Source organism: Stegodyphus dumicola, chromosome 1, assembly GCF_044657685.1.
Source record: "Stegodyphus dumicola isolate Sdum_Otavi_A_Nest chromosome 1, ASM4465768v1".
Taxonomy (NCBI): Eukaryota; Metazoa; Arthropoda; class Arachnida; order Araneae; family Eresidae; genus Stegodyphus; species Stegodyphus dumicola.
In genome coordinates this window covers 167,332,647-167,354,489 of record NC_140768.1, presented here as the reverse complement: position 1 = coordinate 167,354,489, position 21,843 = coordinate 167,332,647, and the positions used below count along the sequence as shown (strand labels likewise).

At 33.3% G+C, this 21,843-nt stretch overlaps 1 protein-coding gene across 6 annotated transcripts in view; it reads right to left on the bottom strand.

Moving 5' to 3' along the window:
• TH1 (negative elongation factor complex member TH1) overlaps positions 1–21,843 on the bottom strand; it is a 50,078-nt gene that overhangs the window by 15,078 nt on the left and 13,157 nt on the right. The window contains exon 1 of one of the 6 annotated variants that reach the window (XM_085823011.1): positions 18,544–18,699. The exons of 2 other annotated variants lie outside the window; for them this stretch is intronic. The gene's annotated coding sequence lies outside the window, so the exon portion shown is untranslated. 3 more of the 6 variants (XM_085823009.1, XM_085823005.1, XM_085823002.1) reach the window with 3 other exon arrangements.

Genomic DNA, 21,843 nt, shown 5'->3' with positions numbered 1-21,843 from the left:
AAGAAGAGATAGAATCTGGTTAGGAAAAGATGGAAGAATCTGTTAAAAGAGAGATGAAAGCTGTTAAAGAATAAATTAATGTAGGTTGAGAGGAAATGAATTGTGAAATTATTGGCACATAATAGAAAACAAGTTGGAGGCTATGGAAGGAAGAAGATACAGCTGAAGACAAAGTTGGAGTTTCTGTGGTGGAGCAACAAATTGAAGAAAGAGTTTCTGCTGTCCAACAACAAATTGATGAAAGGGTCTCTGCTGCTGTTGCCAAAGAAGTTGACACTTTAAAGAAGTGCATAGTGACAGAAAGAAGCAATTCTGAGGGTTTAAAATTTTTACCTATGCCTGCTCGTCCCTTTACTGAAGTTATCCGCGTACGATGGGAAGACCACCTGGCAAGACACAATTTTCTATAGTGGTGGAAGCAAATGGATGGGATCCACGAGCAAAGGCCTGTCATCTTGCCGTGAATTCGCTACACTAAACAACAGCAGTTTTCTAAACAAAACTCAGCTGAGAGGTTTTCATCACGCTTTTGCTTTTCGAGAAAATACTAGAATATTCTGGTGCTTTTTAAAAAGCGCGAGAATATTCTAGTAATATCTTAAAAAGCAAAAGCGTACAATTACGAGCTATCTATTTATTAAATGCACATGCTCCTGCACTAAAATTTTTTCCAGAGTAGCTTTCTCTTCAAATAAGTTGCGGGCAGCACTGTATGGGGAAATGAAACAACTTAGTAACAATTCTATTAAAAAATAGCCAACCAAATAAATCAATACAAAAACCATAATAATATGTATATATACAGCCTAGAATATTATCTGCAATATCTTTAAATAAGTATATATACATACATCTTTAAATACGTCCAACAAATTAAAGCAGTGCTTTCAAAGATAAAAAAAGGATTCCAGGTATGAAACACAAGCAGCATTTGATACTATTCTGTTATCGGGGCCAGATTCAGATATCGCCGAAAGCTGATGATCCGGCGAAAAATTCAAAGTATAAAAATAATCCCTAAACTATTTAATTTACGATACAGTTTAGTTGAAGAAAAGCCCAAGGGAAAAAAATAACATGAGATATTCATACAATTAGAAATTTTTAATGTAAAATAAGCAACTTACCAATGAAATTAGGGGGGTGGGGAATCAGAGGATTCAGTGAATTAAGATTAATGCAGAGGCATCAAACAGCGGATATCATTTAAAATATATAGAAAGATTTGCATTTTAGGAAGCTGCTGAAACCATATTAACTCAAATAAGAATTTTATTGGCTATGTTCAGTGCCACGTTGAAGTCTTTCGCACTATCCCATAACTTTTCAAAAGTTTGAGTATGATAACTAGTATCGGGATCAATAAAATTATATTTATGGTTAATGCAGAATGTTCATATCCGGATATTTACATCACCATTCCGGCATTTCTTTCGCATTGAAGTACCATTTCATTTTATGGGTTTTCATGCACTTTCTTACAGAGTGAACGATTCCTCCTTCCTGAAGAAATTATATGGAAGATGTTTCATCATTAAGTAAGTCCCAAATTTTCAACTCCATCATGGTATATACAAGAATAATAAAAACAAAAGTGACTGTTACATCTTTAGAATTTGTATTCTCATTGGCAATTTTGAAATGCATTCTTTTAATTTTTAAATTTATATGAAATCGCTAATGTTTCATATAAATCAATTTAACAGAATAGTACCCAGCACTTTTGTACTAAAATAATAATAATAATAATAATAATAATAATAATAATAATAAATCATTCTTGAGAAAGTTTTTGGGAATCTGGGATTTTGGCTTCCAACTTTTGGCTAGTTCTACGGGATTTGGCATACCTGCCAACCTCTAAAGATAAAAATTCAGAAGATATCTCCCCCAATTTCAGAAGATTTCTCCAAAATTCAGAAGAACACGAAGAATTAATACCATGCTTTGATATTAAAAAAATAACAATTTATACAAATAGAAAACTGTACTTACATTAGTAAATCTCAATTAAGTAGTAACTAAAAAATTTATTAGGAAACATAAAACAAGAACTTGCAATGAATTTAGAATGCATGGAAAATTTCCTGTCATAACAATTAGTTTCCTCTTAACATTTAGCAATTAAAATGTTTTCTAGAGTTTTTGGTGAAATTGAAGAACGAAACATAGTTTTGTTTTTCTTCACAACACTGAAGACTCTCTCGCACTCAGCATTACTGTGTGGAATTACGAGAATAGCACATAAAACTCTTGCTAGTCTATCATATTTTGGTGTTCCATCAGCTCTTTTCATTCTTTTTAAGGTACCAACAAGGACATCAAGTCTATCTTCTTCAGAACTGGCAAAGTCTTCAAACTGTGCAGCAGAAAATTGTTCTGTAGTTCATCTAAAGCATCATTATGGCATTCATTTTCTTTAATTGTTAACAAAAATGGAAATTTATCAATAAAAAAAACAAATCTTTTCAAAAGATGAATTTTCAATTTGTTTCAAATTTGCCACTTCAGCATTTAAAAAAACTTCATTTTGCAAAGGAAACTTCCTTACAATGTAATCACAGGCTAAGGAAAAATACTTTCTAACACATTGAAAAATTTTTTTTTCTCATGATCTTTCAAAGAATTTACAAGTTCCCTGGTTTGATTTCCAATTATAAGATCATTGTCATCCTTTTGATTTAAAAATTAAAATTATTATATATAATTATATATTATTAAATATTATATTATAAAATTAAAATTATAACTATTATAGGCAACACGAATCAACACACTGTTTTTCACAACGGACGGTTTTACAAACTTAGTATAAAGTTCTTTCAAAAGATCATTAAGAATTTGGATAAGCAGGGAAGATTTTGGCGAAGCTGGTTGTAGAAGGGTATTTACACTTTCAAAAATCTTAATGGTACTTAACACAAAACTACAATATGCTTTGTTCAAATCCGAAGAAAGAAGATAGAAAAATCCTTTCCTCCCGGCTAATAGAAGACTGTTTCTTCTTCCCTTCAACTTCTTTAACAAAGTTGACCTTTGAGGAGTCTTCTAAGCATTTTCTTTTTAAAGGGTTTGATTCTGAGTGTTGGCTTTTCCCTTTTAAAGCATTTTGATTAGAAGCAAAATTGGTTTTCGGAATCTTATATGCCGACAAATTTGATGGGATCTGTGGTTTCGTTTTGGTCTCTTCGTGGAAATATTTTAGCAATGCATCCCACTGTTCAATAAACCTTCCTAGCGCTCTGCCTAAGGATAACCATCTCATGCATACATGTTTCAGAATTTTTCTCGTTTCACCAGAGCACAGTTCTCGGAAATTCTTTAGGTTTTCTTTCCTTTTTACACTTCTTTCCAGATAGAAAAACACATCAATCAGAAGCTGGTCAATATTTAATGGTAAAGCAGCTGCAGCTTTTTATGCTGCCAAATTAATTAAGTGGCATGGGCATCCAATAACAATTAATTCATTTTGTTCTTTTTTGAAGAAAGAGGCTACACACTTTTTGCCACCCAACATGACATGAGCATTATCTGCACCAAATGAAATGCAGTTTGATATTAGGATGTTGAGTTGAAACAACTCATTAATTACCAAGGAGGCAATATTTCCCCCCGTAGCGTCTCCATTTTACAATGGGAGACGCAAAAGATGAGTTTTCATTTCGTTAGAAACATCACAGAAATATGTGACAACGATGGGGTAAAGCTTCCAATCGCTGTCGTTGCTGCCATCGATTGACACCGAAAATGCTGAATTCTGGAGTGCAGCTATCATTTTACTTTGTGCATCGCAAGCAATTTCGTTCACAATAGAAGATGTTTTTGTGCGAGCACAAGCATATTTCTGAGCAATCTTGGAGTCGGGAAACATCCATCTGAAAAGTTGACCGGCATGATCGGCAGCGCTTAGCGGCACGTTGTGTTCGATGAGGAATGCAGTAAACAAACACTCTGCCAAAATGACATCGGCATCCGAATTCGTAGCCGAATTTGAAAAAAATCATCCACTTTCTTTGACGTTGTCGAAGCCGAAGCATTAACTTCATGCTTTTTGACTTGACATGCTTCACAATGTCGCTTCTTCCACCATGACTTATTATGAAGTCACACACGCACACGTTGCAAAATGCATAGTTATTTCCTTTGAAGGATTCTTTAATTGTTGGAAATTCGGCTTTGTAGGCAGGCCAAAAGTATTGAGAATAACGTTTTTTTTTAAACTCATTTCGTAACAACGACGTATTAAGAAAATTCGTAGCACGTATGAAAAAAAAAGAAAAAAAAGAAGAATGCGACAATCCACGCTTGCCGAGTAATTCCTTTGCTGCTGAAGCGAATGCAAAAAAAATAATCTGGCGCCCACAAAGAAAAGAGTGGGAGAAACAAGTTCAGCGCATTGGATTGGCTGGTTAAGCGGCAAGTTGGGAGAAACCGCACGTTACTGGATTCGAAGTAGTCGGTAGTTGGCGGTAAAACATGATGCAATTGGCGAAAATCGCTGAATTGGCAATAAATTCTAAAATTTCGACAAAAATCACTTAAAAACACTTGAAAAAGGAAAAAAATCGTAAAAAATGGATTACGATCGTAAAATCGTAAAGACAAACGCATTTTCGTAAAAATTACGAAAAATTCGTAAAAGTTGGCAGGTATGGATTGGGGAAAGGTTCTTAACATGTTAGTCTGTCAACCATAAAACTGTCACCAAGCAGCCAGAATTAAATGCAATTATGGTACGTAACACCTGCACTTTTTGTCAGATACGACCCTGATTGATTCTTGATAAGTCACCTTTTATTAATATGAACAAGGATGTAAATTAACTTATTGCTGTATTTTCCCCTAGTATTTTGGGAAAAAGTATTAAAATTTAGGACATACCTCCTACAGAACAACAAACAGTGCATTATTTTTAAAGTTATGAGATCCTACAATTAAAAAAAAAAAGGCTGTATTTATGGACCTGATACAGCCAGCTAGATATAGCAGACAAAACAACACAAAACTGAAACAACTACCTGCACGGAAGTTTGTACTCATAGCACTGTAAACAGATCAGGTAAAACCAAAGAGCCTAACAAAATAGTAGAGATCAGCAGAAGTCTTTTTTTATGAAGTATAAAACCACAAAGGGTGGAAAACTTGATTGTTAATTAAAGAATGATGTGTCAGTTCTTTCAAAGCCCGTCAGTAGCTGAATGGTAAAATCGCTGAACACATGTAGTTCCAAACTGGGTTTGATTCCCGGTTGGCTGCATGGGCATTTTCGTGTTTTCCCAATGCGTAACATGTATTCAAACAGCTTCCCTTAGAAAGTCCTCCATGAAGGCATCCTTTTCAAAACTTGAGCAGATAGTCTTAGTGTGCTTTCTCATAGTTCCTTTCGAATTCTGCATGAATAATGGCTCAATCTACCAACTTTTACAATCAACAGGATAACATCTAAGTACGAAAAAGTAAGTAACATCAAAAATGAAATGTTTGTTATTACTAATACAAAAATTACCTCAAAATGTTAGTAGATTCAGGTGAATTTAATAAGTATTTGAGGTAGTTCAGAACTTCTATGAAGTCAACTAAGACACATAATGGGAAGCGATAATACACTTTATAAAATGCTGAAAAGTTGAAATGTAACTAGATAAATTAACTGAAGAGGAAGAAATACAGGTCGGCCTGAATGAAAAACTTATCTTATTTAAACCTGTGAGAAACTCAAATATTAAACTGTTTGGCCCTGATAAAAATCTATCATAATGAAGCTGTAGGAAATGGACCAAGGTCTTCAGTTCACAAAGTACTTTCATAATAAAATTACAGTTACATCGCCATTGTTGAAATGAAAAATTGAAATATACTAGTTTTCAAAAGTTAAGGAAAAATTACAAAAATAAGCCAATCCATATAAAATTTGAATATGTTGTCAGATAAGAATTGATAAGTAAAATTGCAATTTGGAAATCAGTGGCACTGCAATCGAAATACGTCATCTGTGGGAAGCATAAAAGTGCATGCTTCAGAACAAGCCTGCAAATTTTGCTGCGATACCAAGATCAGAAATCTGGGATACTAAATTGGTAACAATAACATCAAGGCATCATTTGTGCGAAGAACTGCGATGAAGAGCTATTTTGGGAGACTAGATGCAAGACAAAGTCAGACAGAAGTGTTCAGATGGCTAAATGCGAGTCCTTCTGTGGCAACAATTTCTAATCACAGATTCGGCATCCGGGAAGTTCAGCAAAGGACGGATAATTGCTATCGCTGATGACCGATATTTGTTGTAATACAAATGAAGGAATAGAACTGCAACTCCAACTCTGATCCTCTCTTGCTGCAGCCACCGAAAGGTTGGTATGAACACCAACCATCTGTGTGCCACTCACATCTCAAAACAGAAGAGTAAGTTCGAGGTGGGAACATCAGCATGTACACTGGATAGCCGATCAATGGAGGGCTATTCTTTTAATGAATGAGCCCAGGTTTAGCCTCCAAAGTGAGAGTATGCATTATTTGATTTGCACAGAATTTGAAACCTGTTATCATCCATCAAACAACTTATAAAGAAATGCACACACAAGACGTAGTGTCTGTTTTTGGGGTGGTATCTCTTTGGGTGGACACAGAGGAACTCCACATCTTTCCTTGTGGAACCATGAATGCTCAGGCCTATAGAGATGGCATCCTTGATGCTCATGTACACCCTTATGCCTGGGCAATAGGTGATGATTTTCTGCTACAGGACGACAATGCTAGACCACATAGGGCTCTTATCTTGGATGACTACCTTCAGCAGCAAACAATTCAGTGCATGGAATGGCCAGCTTGATCACTGGACTTGAACCCTATTGAGCATATTTGGGATGCTTTCCTAAAGCATAGCTGCTCTCTAACCACTTCTTCAGACCTCTGCCATGCTTGCTACTGCTTTGCGAGAACAATGGCTCTTACTTCCTACGGAACTGACAAGCTGCATAATTGACAGCATTGCACATTGTCGCATGTGTTGCATTGCTTCTAAGGAGATAGTATTCCATATTGAAAGTATTTTTCTATACTAAACTCAAACATTTGATTTGTTCATTTTATACATATGCTAATTTCCATAACACGGTAACCGTTTGGTAATTTCTATTTATGCTATTGTATACCTTACTATGTGTTGCATACTGTGAGATAGATGGGCTGACTTGAGTATAGTTCGAAAGAGAAATCTGGGTTAAGTGACAAGATAACGATAACTGTGTCAAGGAACTTGACAAGTTGAAAAGTGAAATTTACAATTAAAATAACTTCATTAAAAAATATTTATGATCCTGGCATAACACAAGTCTATAAGGCACACTTAAATTATTACAATAGTTCTGTTGCAGAAGAATAATGAGTTGTACATGTTAATGTCATAAATCTTTTTCTACCATTTTTAATTTTCAAGATTAAATCTTGTACCATTCAGATGGTAAAATCCCAGTATATGGTGCAGTGTTAGCTTGATTTTGAAAATTATCGCCGACACCAAAATGACCCATTTACTGCTCATCATAAAGTCGCCAAAAGTAGCCAAATCCCATGTGCACCGGATACTAGGATTAAAACCAGATATTCTGTTTTTATCTCACAATAACATAATCAGAATAGTTAGAAATGTTTTACTATCATTCTGCTGTTCGATAAATGAGGAAACTGCAGAATTGCCCACTGCTTAGCGCATTTTTATGAATTGCACATACTCGGTATTTAAGTACACATCGACCTATTTTCACTTAACCTTTTGAAGACGGGATGGCCATTATAGTGGCCATAGAGTCCTCACTTTGAAAAGACAGGGTTGTCCACTTTAGTGGCCATGTCTTTTTTCCCATTTTCGAGGCTGAAAAGTGGGATGAAATGTCAAATTTGACGTCCCTAGGGTTTTAACCACTCATCTCTTTCAAAGGTCTTCCTTTTGCGACATAGATGCACCCCTCTGAGAATCCATTAAACTACACACAAGAATCTTTGTTGCAAATAGGAGATGATTTCTTAAAGGGGGGAAAGCATTTGGTTCAAGGTTCCCTGTCCTTTGGTAACTTTTACTGCTACCTAAGCCCCGGCTTCAAAAGGTTAAAAAAAAATCCCAGAATTTCACAAAAATGGCATTGTGCACTCCCTTGACTTTATCTACATGCACATCGACTTATTTTCACTTAAAAAGTCAAAGACGATTGACAAAAATCCAATTCTTCTTACTCTTGTAAAAAGCGCTAAACAAACACCAATCAAATATGTGGGCGATTCTGCCCTTTAGCCCGATAAATTACCAAAGAAACACAACACCTGTAAAATTCAATACCAGCTTGCGAACTATATTATAAACACTCTATTTATCAATATAATTGATGCTATAAAATGTTGAAATAATATAAAGATATGATAAATATGCCTTAAAACTCAATACAGTATATTAGTACAAGGACTGAATATGAACGGCAGTAAATTAAACTTTCTACGTATTTTAAAGTATACCTAATTTCATAGCTAGATGGATAGTTTGGTAAAATCCTAGTATACGGTGCAGCCTTGGCACGATTTTGAAAATTATCGCCAACACCAAAAATGACCCAAAGAACGTCTATGTATGTACTATACACTATATACATAGTATATACTATGTATAACTATATATATTCTTTGAATGACCCGTTTACTACTCATTGTATATGTCCCGTTTTTACTGCTCATCATAAAGTCGCCAAATTCTAGGATACTAGGATTAAACCGATAGTTTTAATGTTTACGGACACTCTTCTGTTATCGAGAACGGATTCAGAAATGTATGTCTGAATGTATATAAGAAAACGCGTATATATGTATACACAATGCATACATACATTGCTAAATCCGGTCTTGATAACAGAAGATACCTATTTATGACATAAAAAAGGGTTGCAACATTTGAGACCATTTTTAGACATCAAAAGATTTAGAAGCATATCCCCAACTGATGGAAAGCAAATCAACTGAATGATTTTTTGGTTGATCTTTGGATTATGGTAACTTGGCGATTTTTTGGCGACCAACTCTGCTACAGCAACCATCTATTTTTTTTTTTCGCCGCCATTTTGTCTTCACGAAGTAAAGACATGTTTCTTTTCTTTTTATTTACTCAACACTTTTTCCAACAATCTACTAGCCGAATTACACTGATGCTAGAAATTTTATGTAACAAAACTGCTTAATCATGACAAATATTAACTGCAAAATTGGGAAAAAGTGCAGAATCGCAAACTCCTTGCGCGTTTTTCAGAATAGCACATACACATAAACCATTTACACGTCGACTTATTTTTACTTAAAAAAAAAATCCCAGAATTGCACAAAAATGACATTGCACACACTCTTAACTTTATCCATGCACGAAAATTTTCTTAATCTTTAAACTCGATAAAAAGCACATATATGAAATTACCTGATCGCGAAAAAGTACACACCCTTTCCAAGGATGAACATTTCAACATATAAAATAAATAAAATATCCAAAAGCTTTTACCTCTAAATTATCTATTATATTTTAAACGTCACTAACGAATTTATACGCAAACATTAAAAATAGTTACAAATTCTTAGTGTCAAATATTTAAATTATTTCCATACACGTTTACTTCAACTGAAACGTATACCAAATTCCTACAAACATAAAATTCACAAAATAACTATAATTTAATTAAAATTTCACTAAACCATGTACACGTCGACTTATTTTTACTTAAAAAAAACATCCCAGAATTGCACAAAAATGGCATTGCGCACACTCTTAACTATATCCATGTACACTGCTTTTTTTCTCACAAATTAGAAAAATTTCACGAAAATGCATGAAAATACTCAACGTATACTACTCAAACGTATTCCAAAATACTACAAATATATAACTCACAAAATCACGATCATTAAATTAAAATATAATTAAATTAAAAAACACTACTTAAAATATAAATAAGCACATACATAAAATTAATAAAAATTAGATTACAATCCTAATTACTTTAAACTAAATCATAGCTAATAACAATTTGGAACAGCTTTAGTATAGCCCACCTTCAAAGTTTGGCGAATTTGGTTTGGCGCCAAAGCACATGAAATACGTTGTTTTGAAAAATGGTTGCCATCCAGATTTTCGACGAAACTCCGTGTTTAAAAAAATGGGAGCCATCTTGATTTCACCAGAAATCGTGGATAATAGAAATAAGTTTATGACTAATATACATGGTTTTTAGAGAAAGAAATATTAAGAAATGATTAATAAAAATTATTAAGGTTAAAAGGATGTAATTTTAAAAACAGTACCGGAAACCTTTAGCTATTTCACCTTTAATAAATAATTTGGTGTGACGTCACAACGTATTCTCCATGCTACGCGTAATTTGTATTTTCTCTTTAAAAAAATAATGAATTGTTTATTATTGTAAATTAACATCAAATTCTTTAAATTTACATTTCTGAGCTTAGGCGTAACTGAAAATAAGTATAATAAATTGTTTATATTTAAAATTATCATGACCAGTTATTACAACGATAAAGAACGTCGCAGTCTCTCATACTTGTATTTCATACAGCTTCCATATTTTCAAAGATTTTTAAGCTTTAGCATTTATACAAATAAAAAAAAGTTTTTTTTAATTAATACTCTGGAACATATCAATTTTATCATATTTACAAATTAACGTTTTGCTATGTAACAACATAATCCCTTATATACCAGTAAGTAGACAATTTTAATTATTTTCTAAAAATTTTAAACTTCACATTAATGAAAAACAGGTTCTTAAATTTCTAAATCACATTATATTCTCTGTAGGCAGGCATACTAGAATTCTACACATAAATAAATAAAAAATTTAATTTCTCACAATGAAAGAAAATAAATACTACAAATTAGGAACACTAAACAATGCTTCACATACACACACACATACAGTGTCTCACAAAAGTGATGGGACACTTATGCTTTACAAAAGCAAACTGTAGTAAAATAAATTTAAAAAAAAACATGTAAAAATTTTTTGTGGGTGTGTTTCATACTTAAATTTAGTAACAATTACTACATAACATACATTTTCTCCAAATATTAAAATATCAATTTAATAAAAATACAATTGTTTAGAACGGAGCAAAAAATGGCTCACATAAGTGATGGGACACTTACTTTTCCATCAAATATTTATCCAAAAATTTTACTTTATAAAAGGTTTTAATATTTTGCTGGATTTCCTTTTACTTTTAAAACATGATTTAATCTTCTTGGGATGGATTCGACTAATTTTTTTGAGATTTCTGGAGTGATTTTACCCCATTCTTCTTGAAGCACCGATTTTAATTGTTGTTTTGAAGAAATGGTGAGTTTGCGAAATTCTTTCCTGGGTTTTCTCCACACCAAGATTTTACCGTCAGAATCAAATATATTAAATTTACTCTCATCAGCAAATATAACTTCATTCCAGTAATAAGAATTCTTATTTATGTTGGATTTTGCAAAAGCCAGTCTGAGGTTTCTATTCTTTTCACTCACGAAGAATATTTTCCTGGCTGCTCTACCGTGATATCCAGCAAATCGAATTACTCTTCCAATAGTCTCAGGATTAACAATTACTCCATATAATGCTTGTAAATCAGCAGCAACTTTGGGAGCACTCATTCTTGAATTTTTTTTAATATTTCGAACGATAATTCGCTTTAGTCCATTGGATAGCTTTGATGGTCGGCCAGGTCTTCTTTATCCTGAATCATATGATTCTTTTTATATTGTTTAATGATATTAAAAACTGTTGAATGACTCAGGTTAACGGTTTCAGCAGTTTTTCTAATAGAATTTCCACGTTCAATATGCAACTTAATAACTAATTTTCGAATTTCAGGCAATGTTTCTTTTCGTTTAGCATTCATGGCTGCACAGAGATAAAAAACACAAAAATTCTAAAACAAACTGGAGAGAAATACTGCAGACGATTGTGATAAATTATTGCCAATTACTTTGATTAAAAATAAAAACCCCAAAAAATATTTTTATTGCTTACTTCAATTTTTGTTGCATAGTACGTAGTAGTATCTAATAGTGTCCCATCACTTATGTGAACCATTTTTTGCTTCGTTCTAAACAATTGTATTTTTATTAAATTAATATTTTGTGTAAACAAATATATATAAATGTATGTGATGTAATAATTGTTACTAAATTTAAGTATGAAACACACCCACAAAAATTTTTACATGTTTTCTTATTTTATTTTATTACAGTTTCCTTTTGTAAAGCACAAGTGTCCCATCACTTTTGTGAGACACTGTATTATCAAAGAACTCATATTATCAAGTGCGATTGCAAACACTACGTATTATAATAATGAGGTAAAAGTTACTTATCAAAGTTTACAGTTTTGCTACTGTTGAGTAGATCGTCGGGCTATCGATATACATCGTAAGTCGGAAAGCATTATAAACATATCAAAACCAAAACATTAAAATACAATTTAAATGAAAAATGATGTCTTAAATATAATTCACAATTAAAACAACAATACAAATTTAAAATACACAAATGATATGTTAAACATTGCATATAAAACACGTTACATTACAGCTCGTCATCACACATTATCTCGTTTTCCTTTGTACACAACGATCCGTATTCGCCCGAAAAACATCAAAGCTCGGTGTCCATGTACACATCCATCTATTTCCACCTTAAAAAATATCAGAGAATTACACAACCTCGGCATTGCGCACTACATCGTCTCTGCCCATGTACACATCGATCTATTTTCACTTAAAAAAACATCCTATAATTGCACAAACTAGGCGCCGCGCACAACCTCGGCATTGCGCACTACACTGGCTTTGCCCAAGTACACATCGATCTATTTTCACTTAAAAAAACATCCTAGAATTGCGCAAACTAGGCACCACGCACAACCTCGGCATTGCGCACTACGTTGACTGTGCCCATGTAAGCATCGATCTATTTTCACTTAAAAAAACATCCTAGAATTGCACAAACTAGGCACCGCGCACAACCTCGGCATTGCGCACTACATTGGCTGTGCCCATGTAAACATCGATCTATTTTCACTTAAAAAAACATCCTAGAATTGCACAAGCTAGGCACTGCGCACTACATTGGCTTTGCCCATGTACACATCGATCTATTTCCACTTAAGAAAACATCCTAGAATTGCACAACCTCGGCATTGCGCACTACATTGGCTTTGCCCATGTACACATCGATCGATTTTCACTTAAAAAAAACATCCTAGAATTGCACAAACTAGGCACCGCGCACAACCTCGGCATTGTGCACTACATTGGCTTTGCCCATGTACACATCGATCTATTTTCACTTAAAAAAACATCCTAGAATTGTGCAAACTAGGCACCGTGCACAACCTCGGCAATGGGCACTACATTGGCTCTGCCCATGTACACATCGATCTATTTTCACTTAAAAAGCATCCTAGAACTGCACAAACTAGGCATTGCGCACTACACTGGCTCTGCCCATGTACACATCGATCTATTTCCACTTAAAAAAACATCCTAGAATTGCACAAACTAGGCATCGCGCACTACATTGGCTCTGCCCATGTACACATCGATCTATTTTCACTTAAAAAATCATCCTAGAATTGCACAAACTAGGCACTGCACACAACCTCGGCATTGCGCACTGCATTGGCTTTGCCCATGTATATAGTGATCTCTTTTTACTTAAAAATCAGAAATTGAATAAACTCTGCATTGCTCATATACTAAGAAATCTGCTTTCACTTAAAAGAAATCGGAGAATTGCAGAAATTCGCGCATAAGCAACTCCATTGATTCGCGTTGGAAAAAAAAAGTTTCTAGAAAAATTGAGCTTACTACAGGCGAATCAAGATCCTAACCTAATTGATTTCTCAGCCGTACATTTCTTGCAAATACTACCATTCGATGACCTTTTTCTGACTAACTAACCAGCATGGTATCTTACATTTTTCACAGAAAACGTTATCCTTCAATAATCGACAATCCATCAAAAATCCCCTAAAAAGTTCATACTCTATTGTTAATTCATACATAAAATATCTGTTCCCAAAATTTTAGGCTTGTTTGAAAACTCCCACCTTAAATTTTCCTTTATAATCTCCTGGTATTTAATTATAACATCACTAACAGCAGTTTTAGAGCAAGCAATAACTAAACGCAAAAATATCACCTCAAGTAGCCAAAAATATATATACAAAATAGTATTCACGGTATCTGAGCATTAAACAGTCGCCAATAACAGTGTTACGAATTGTGTATTTAGATATTAATTTTAGTAGAATTCTAATTTAAAATGTTGTATTTCCTCCTGCAATGCAGCGTGAGACAAATTTTAAAAGAAAACTATACCGGAAAAGTAAGAATACAGGGCACATGCATTAAACTTTGAGTAAACGGATATGTCGGTAATTTGTATTGAAATTGAATAAATGTAACTGACTACTAAATTAGCTGTAACCGTAATTCCATCCTCTTGTTTACATTGCGTTTGGCGAATAGTATGGGTTACCAGATCATATCATTTATCGCCGCTCATGGTGATATTTTTTTTTGTTTAAAATTCCAGGTGGGCTATACTAAAGCTGTGCCAACAATTTTCCAATAATACCACATTAATTTATTTACTCCTTACATTTAGAACAATGCATAAAAATAATATCTTCAAATGATTAAAAATACTAACTTACCTAATCTTCAGAATCTTCATTACGTGGCTGCAGTACTACTTCTAATTTCTAAATCCTAAATCCAGTAGTCAACTGGAAGTCTATTCACCAAGTAATAAGAAATTAATAAAATTTCACCTATACTCAAACTACTTTCAGCAAACCACGTACCCTTCCTTACATTCCTTTTCACAAAATGTCCATTTTCGTCATATTTCTTGCACCGCCATTTAAACTTAACTGTAATATCCTTTTTTTCAGACAATCTCCACTCATGGGTTTTCATCCGCAGAGAACCCGTTGGCGCCGTTGCATTCTTACTCGCCAAGCTCGCGGTTCATCGAGATGAGCCGAGCCGTAAACGTGATATTTTGTAAACGTGATTTTTAGTGCATGTAAATTCAAGTTAGCAGATAAAACAACATATTAAGCATATGGTAGTAAAAATTCACAGATAATATGCATGTAGATGTAAAACTAAAGGGTTAAACGTGATATACGAAAATAAATTTGTATTAAATTCAAGTTAGCACAGAAAAGAATATATTATTAAGCATAAGACAATATATAAGCATTTATAACGGAAATAAAAATTCATTTAAAAAATATAAATTAGTATTAATATACTGAAATTAACCGGTTAAACGTGATATACGAAGAAAACAGCTTTAGTATTGGTCCTTTTGGCGATTTTTTTATTTGGCGACAAACTTCGGTCGCCAAGGTAGACCCGGTTTTGAAGATCGGAAAAAAATGGCGGATTGTCAACAAAACCCGATCTAGACTAAATAACAATCCTAAAAAATAAGCTCTTAATCAGAATAAACAGTCTTTCTCTAATTTTCAATATTTCTAGTACTGCTATGATAAATTCTTGAAACACTACTGTAAATGAATTTATGACAATTATCATGTTATGAGTAATGAAATTTACAAAATGTTAATATTTTTAATTACAAGATATAATGTATTAAACATTAATATTTTAAGTAGTTAGTTCATATTTATATTTTATTATATTAGTGCTTAACTAATATTTTAAATTTACAAAAGGTTAATTTTTATGTTTATGAATAATGAAATTTACAAAAGGTTAATAAATGCATTTCAAACTAATATATGTTACTTTAGTTTCTTAGATTCCGTTATTAAAAGAAAATAAATAAATATTTTAAAGTGAAGGAAATCAAATTCAATTATAATGGGCAAGTTTTGTACCAGTGTTAGAAATATTTTTTATGATTAAATATTGTAAATGGTAAAAATATTAAGAAATGTGTATTTTTTAATCCCTCAATTTATTACAAGTAATTTATGATTATAATTTAAAAGCTAAAATTAAATTATCATAATGAGTAAATTTTGTACCAATGGTAATAATACAACAATCATCGTAAATGATGATTTCTGTGAAAAATTCGAACAGTCATTGGAATCCACTAGTGGTGGAGTGATAGCCACTGAACAGTGGTAGTTCAGGCTGGCTATATGGGAGTTTTAGTAGTTTTCCGTAGATGTAATGTGAATCTGAGCCAGTTTCTCTTAAAAAGTACTTTATGAAGGCATCCTTCTTCTGCTAGCCAGCATATGTATTTATTTTCTATTCATAATTCTCTCTTATTTTCTTATTTCTTAATTCTAAATCTTACTTCTGAAGAGAAGTGTTGCATCTATACGTCAAAAAATATGGTCAATATGTTTGCAAAATCCTGTCAGTTTTGGAAAGCATTTAAATAAACTAAATAATTTGTATGTGATGCAAACAAAAATGCATTACACTATTTCATGTACTGAATAATTAATCAGGGAACAAAGTATATTGTAACGTTCCTTTATTTTGTAACCAGAGTTATTTTATTCTTGGGATCTTTACTGTCAATTTCCTCCATCCGCTTTCTCACCAGAATCCAAATGAAGTTTTTATTTTGTAAAACAATTTACAATGTTTTGTTTGCCTTTTGAGGCCACATTAATAGGTTGCTAAATAAAAAAAGATTTGTAGTCTGAAGACTACAAATCTTTATCAGCCTTGCATTATAATTGCTGATAGTTGAATTCCATGCCAGTTAAGTTTTTAACCAACTTTGCATTAAATTGATTTGTGCAGCCTTTGGGCTACAAATTTATTTGAATTTAAATTTTACATTTGAACTTAATTGTTATCATAAGTTATCTTGCCACAAGGGGTTGACCAAGTCATAAGTACAAAGTGTGCCTTCTGTTCTGTACATCTAAACTTTATAATAGAATAAAAGTATATCTTAATAAGAATACATCTAAACTTTATGATAATAACATTTAAAGACATTGAAATCAGTATCTAAGTGCTTGCCATGTAGTCAAATTTTTATATATAAATTGTATTTATTATGAAAAATTCAGATTTCTGTTAGATAAAATGTTTAAGTAATGTAGAAAATTTGCATAAAATTTAAAATAAAAAGTCGACTGTTATGTCAACATACTTAATGAAAGTAATAATACTCAGTGAAGGTTATTCATATACAGCTGTTAAGTTGTAAGATTTACAAAATTTGAGAACTCTAAATTATAAGGAATATATTCCATAATCTAAGCAACATTATATTTTTTATAGTCAGACAAATTATGAAAATGTTATAAAAGCAATAATGAAACCTGATTTGAACCTATGAATTCATGCAATTACACATCCATATAGTTCTAATATGACGTATACAAGTATTTTTACAGCATGGTAATTTTGATCTCCTTAGCAAAGGAAACACCAAGAGTTTACCTCATGCTACTGAAAATGTGTTTTTTTTTTCCTTGGGGGGGGTAGCGTTTATAATAATATGCAGAGTTGACATATGAAAAAATGTCAAGACTCATGTGATGTAATATTAAAAGCACTAGTTTTAACTATCAAAAATTTGGCTTTTTAAAAAATATTTTAAATGTTGTGCTTTCCTAACACAAAAGTAACTTTAAGAAAAACACACAATTTATCCCTCCTGCCATCAAAGCTCTGATACCTATCAAATTCGTTAAAGTTACGTGGACAGAAATGGCGGCATATTTGAAGCTCAGTATTTAGGGTTACTAAGGTTATCATAATTTTTCATTTATCGCTCCAAAATGTCGCCAAACAAATTTCTCGCCAAAAAGGACTAATACTAAAGCTGTGCCAAAAAAATTTGTCTTAAATTCCAGTTAACACAGAAAACAATATATTCCTTACACCAGCAGTTGTTTGCTAATTTTGATGACCATGGTGATGATGCATCAAACTATTCTGTCATCTTAGATAATCAATAATATTTTTTTATTTCAATTTAATCATCTATTTATGTCACACCTACCATCCTCTGAAAGGTTATTGTTAGAAAAGCATTAACAATATATTATCTTGTTAAAATTTTACGCCATAAAAATTGCTTTATTCTCATAATTTTAGATGACAATAACCAATAATAAAAATAAAAGCATTATTTAATTATTTAAAATGCACATGCATATTTTTCCGGCCTACGGAAACAAATTATTTTAGAGGTTGGAAACCTCATGGTTCTTAGAGCTGTTAATAATTAAGAACACACAACGTGAACAGCCGTGTTACAAATTAGCATTCACCCCTCCCGCCGTATTTTCTTCCTTTCATCCCGAACCGAGAACTGGTCTCTATCTATGAAAATATTTCTATCTATTCGTTGTTAAAATTTCAGAAAAAATAATAATAAATAAGAGAAGAATAATGTAAATCTGCAAATGCGAACAACAACAGTGATATTTCAACAAAATGAACGCAAGAGAAAGGGTTGCAAACTTCGAACAAGCGAAAACGATAAATTGGCTGGGTTACCTGGTTTGAACTATTATCGCCAGAGTTGGCGATGTTTACATTTACCGGGTTCTCTGCGGAAGTACTTCCATAATAATAAATAAGAGAAGAATAATATAAATCTGCAAATGCGAACAACGACAGTCTTAATTCAACAAAATAAACGCAAGAGGAATGGTTGCAAACTTCGAACAAGCGAAACAAGCGTCTAGCCCCTCAGATGCTAGTTTCCTCCCTGATCATTTGCGCAGATTCACGCGCAGCGTGTTTATGTCAGGGAGCTCGGCATGCAGAAAGGAATCAGCTGGCACCGACGCGGTGCTGTCAAGTTACGAAAGTGCTGCGCATTACTCAGTGCAAATTAATTTCTTTTATTAGTTTTTCTACAGTATTTTTTTTTTAAGTCGGATACATATTTACATGTTGATATTGAATTTTGGTTGTTTCTCATTTTCTATCAAATAATATATTATTTTGATTTGTGTATAAAAGAATTCCTGATATTTATTCATTCATCTATACATCATGGCCCAAAGCTATTACAGATGCAGATATCAAAAGCTAGGAGCTCATTTCTTGTCTACTGAAGGCGTCATTTAAGAAGAGATTTTTAAAAATTCGGCACCCAATGGGGAGGGGAGGGCAAAAAATGTTTTTATGTTTTTTCATATAAGGAAGAAACAGATGTACACAGTCTTGCTTTAAAATGTATGGAACATGAATACTTAAAAAACCAGTTTCAGAAGTTTGAACCCCCCCAAGGACCCCTACCCTTGAGAATTCGGCCCCCAAGGGGGTAGGGGCTGTGGTAATAAAATTTTTATTAAGGTAGTACAATAATTGAGACAGATCGTAATAATCATAACAATAGAATAGAATAAATATTATTTTGTCTTTCATTGTTATGGGCTACCAGACTGGCAGCGTGTAATAGGCAAGTCGCCACTGGGGCAAAACATGTTTTCACATATTTCTTCACACTTTAGATATCCGTAAGATTCAGTGGTGGATAAGGCTGGTGCGGTTATGGGCTGATCAAGAAATTCCAACAATCGAATTGACACAGATGACTCGGCGAGACAGCCCTGCGAGGGAGGGTATGTGCTTAGAATTAATACTTTCTCTGAAAAGTATATCTTCCAATGGTATACAAAATGCACAGATACGACAAATGGCAAAATCTATTCTGGATAAAATATCAACTTTTAGAATAATTTTGTCTGCTCGTGTATATTTGAAAATATTTCAATATACTGAGCCAGTAATGAAATATTTGCAGACTAAAGGATTAGATTACATGCTAGCATATAATATAGTTAGGGAGGCTGCAAGCTCTTTGAAAGCCATCTCTAGAAACTTCAATTTAACATTTAATGCATCAAAATTGTTTGCAACGGATTACAATAATAAACTAGAAAGGCTGGGTTGTGATATAAAAGAAGAGCTACCTGTTAGAAGATACCAAGAGTGAAACAATTAGACGATGAAGAATCGGCCGACTATAATTTAAATTGCTCTATCAAACAAGTTATTGTCTTTACTTTTATATTGGATAATGCCATTTAATCGATGAATAGTAGGTTTAAAGGGCATAGAAAGTTGTATGAAGACATATCACTTCTCGATCCCCAAAACGTTTCGAAGCCATTTATCTTTTTCAAATGGCGCGTCACAATTTCCACAGTGTTTCACAGTAATGGTCAGCGTTTACTGTTTCACCACGTGGAAGGAACTCAATGAGCAGAATGCCCTTCTTGTCCCAGAACACTGTGCACATCACTTTGTGTGCCGATAGCGTCTGTTTGAATTTTGTCCCGACTGGAGATCCACTATGCTGCCAATGCATTGACTGCTGCTTGGTTTCAGCGGCGAAGTGCAGAATCCAAGTCTGATTGCCCGTGACGATCCCATTGAGGAACTTGTCGCCGTCGTCGTGATACCGTTACAGAAATGTCAGTGCTGCTCCTAAGCGTTAAATTTTGTGTTCAGATGTCGGGTTTTTCGGCACCCACCTGGCACACAATTTTTTGAACAGCAGGTGCTTAGTGACAATCTCTTGCAACAAGGATTGTGATATCTGCAGAAAATGGCTGCTCAGCTTTGTAATCGTGAAGCGACGGTTCTCCATCACGAGCTCCCGCACAAGCTCAACAAGATCATCATTGATGAGGGACTGTCTGCCACTGCACTCTTCATCATGAGCACTTTGATGACCTTCTGAAAACTGCCTACACCAACGGTGCATCATCTGCTTTACTCATGATGTTTGTCCCATAGACCTAACAATTAATTTCAATTGGCGCAGTACTTGCATTCAAGAACTTTATCACTGACCCAACCTCACAGGCAGCAGGAGAAGGAATAAGAGCTTCCATCTCGGACCACTGCAACCACGCTACTGGCACGAAGCACAAGCGTCTAGCCCCTCAGATGCTAGTTTCCTCCTGATTCCTCCCTGATCATTTGTGCAGATTCACGTGCAGCGTGTTTACTCCAAAAATCTTGGAGTGGTCAAAGCCGTTTTTTTTAAAACGACACTCGTTTAAAACGTTGCAAACTTGGTGCGCATTACTGAGTGTAAATTAATCTCTTTTATTAGTTTATCTGAAATAGTTTTCTTTTTAATTGGTATACATATTTATCTGTTCAGATGTTTTATTATAAATCTATACATAAAGGAAGAATTCCTGATTTATTCACCTACAGATCATCGCCCAAAGCTATTAGAGATATCAAAACTTAGGAGCTTATTCCTTTTGTACCGAAGATGTTATTTAAGAAGCAATTTTTAAGATTCGGCGGGTAAAACGTGTTTCTATGTTTTTTCATATAAGGAAGAAACAGATGTACACTGCTCAAAAAAAAAAAAAAAAAAAAAAAAAAAAAAGGGACAGTGCTATATCTCCCATTCTACTGGGCCGATTGACAAAATTCAAACTGCGTTTTTCATGTCTCGAAAGTGCGACTTAGGATATATATTAGATTTATATATAGCACTATTCTAACATAGGTATTTTGACACAAAATCGGACTTTTTCTGAAATAACATACCAATTTTTTTACATATTTCGATTCTACGACTCAAATTATGCCAGAATACCAAGTTTTGTAAAAATCGTACGAGTAGTTTTTAAAATATTAGCTCCTCAATGTTAATTGAATTTGGCAAATATTTATTAATATCTCTTTTTTTATTAAACTTTATTGGTTTTTTCTCTCACATTTCGAAATTTTGGTTCATTCCAAATAAAATTTATCCATTTTTTGCGTTTTATTTTTTAAATTTCTATTTTTAACTAATTTCTATAAATTTTTCGAAAA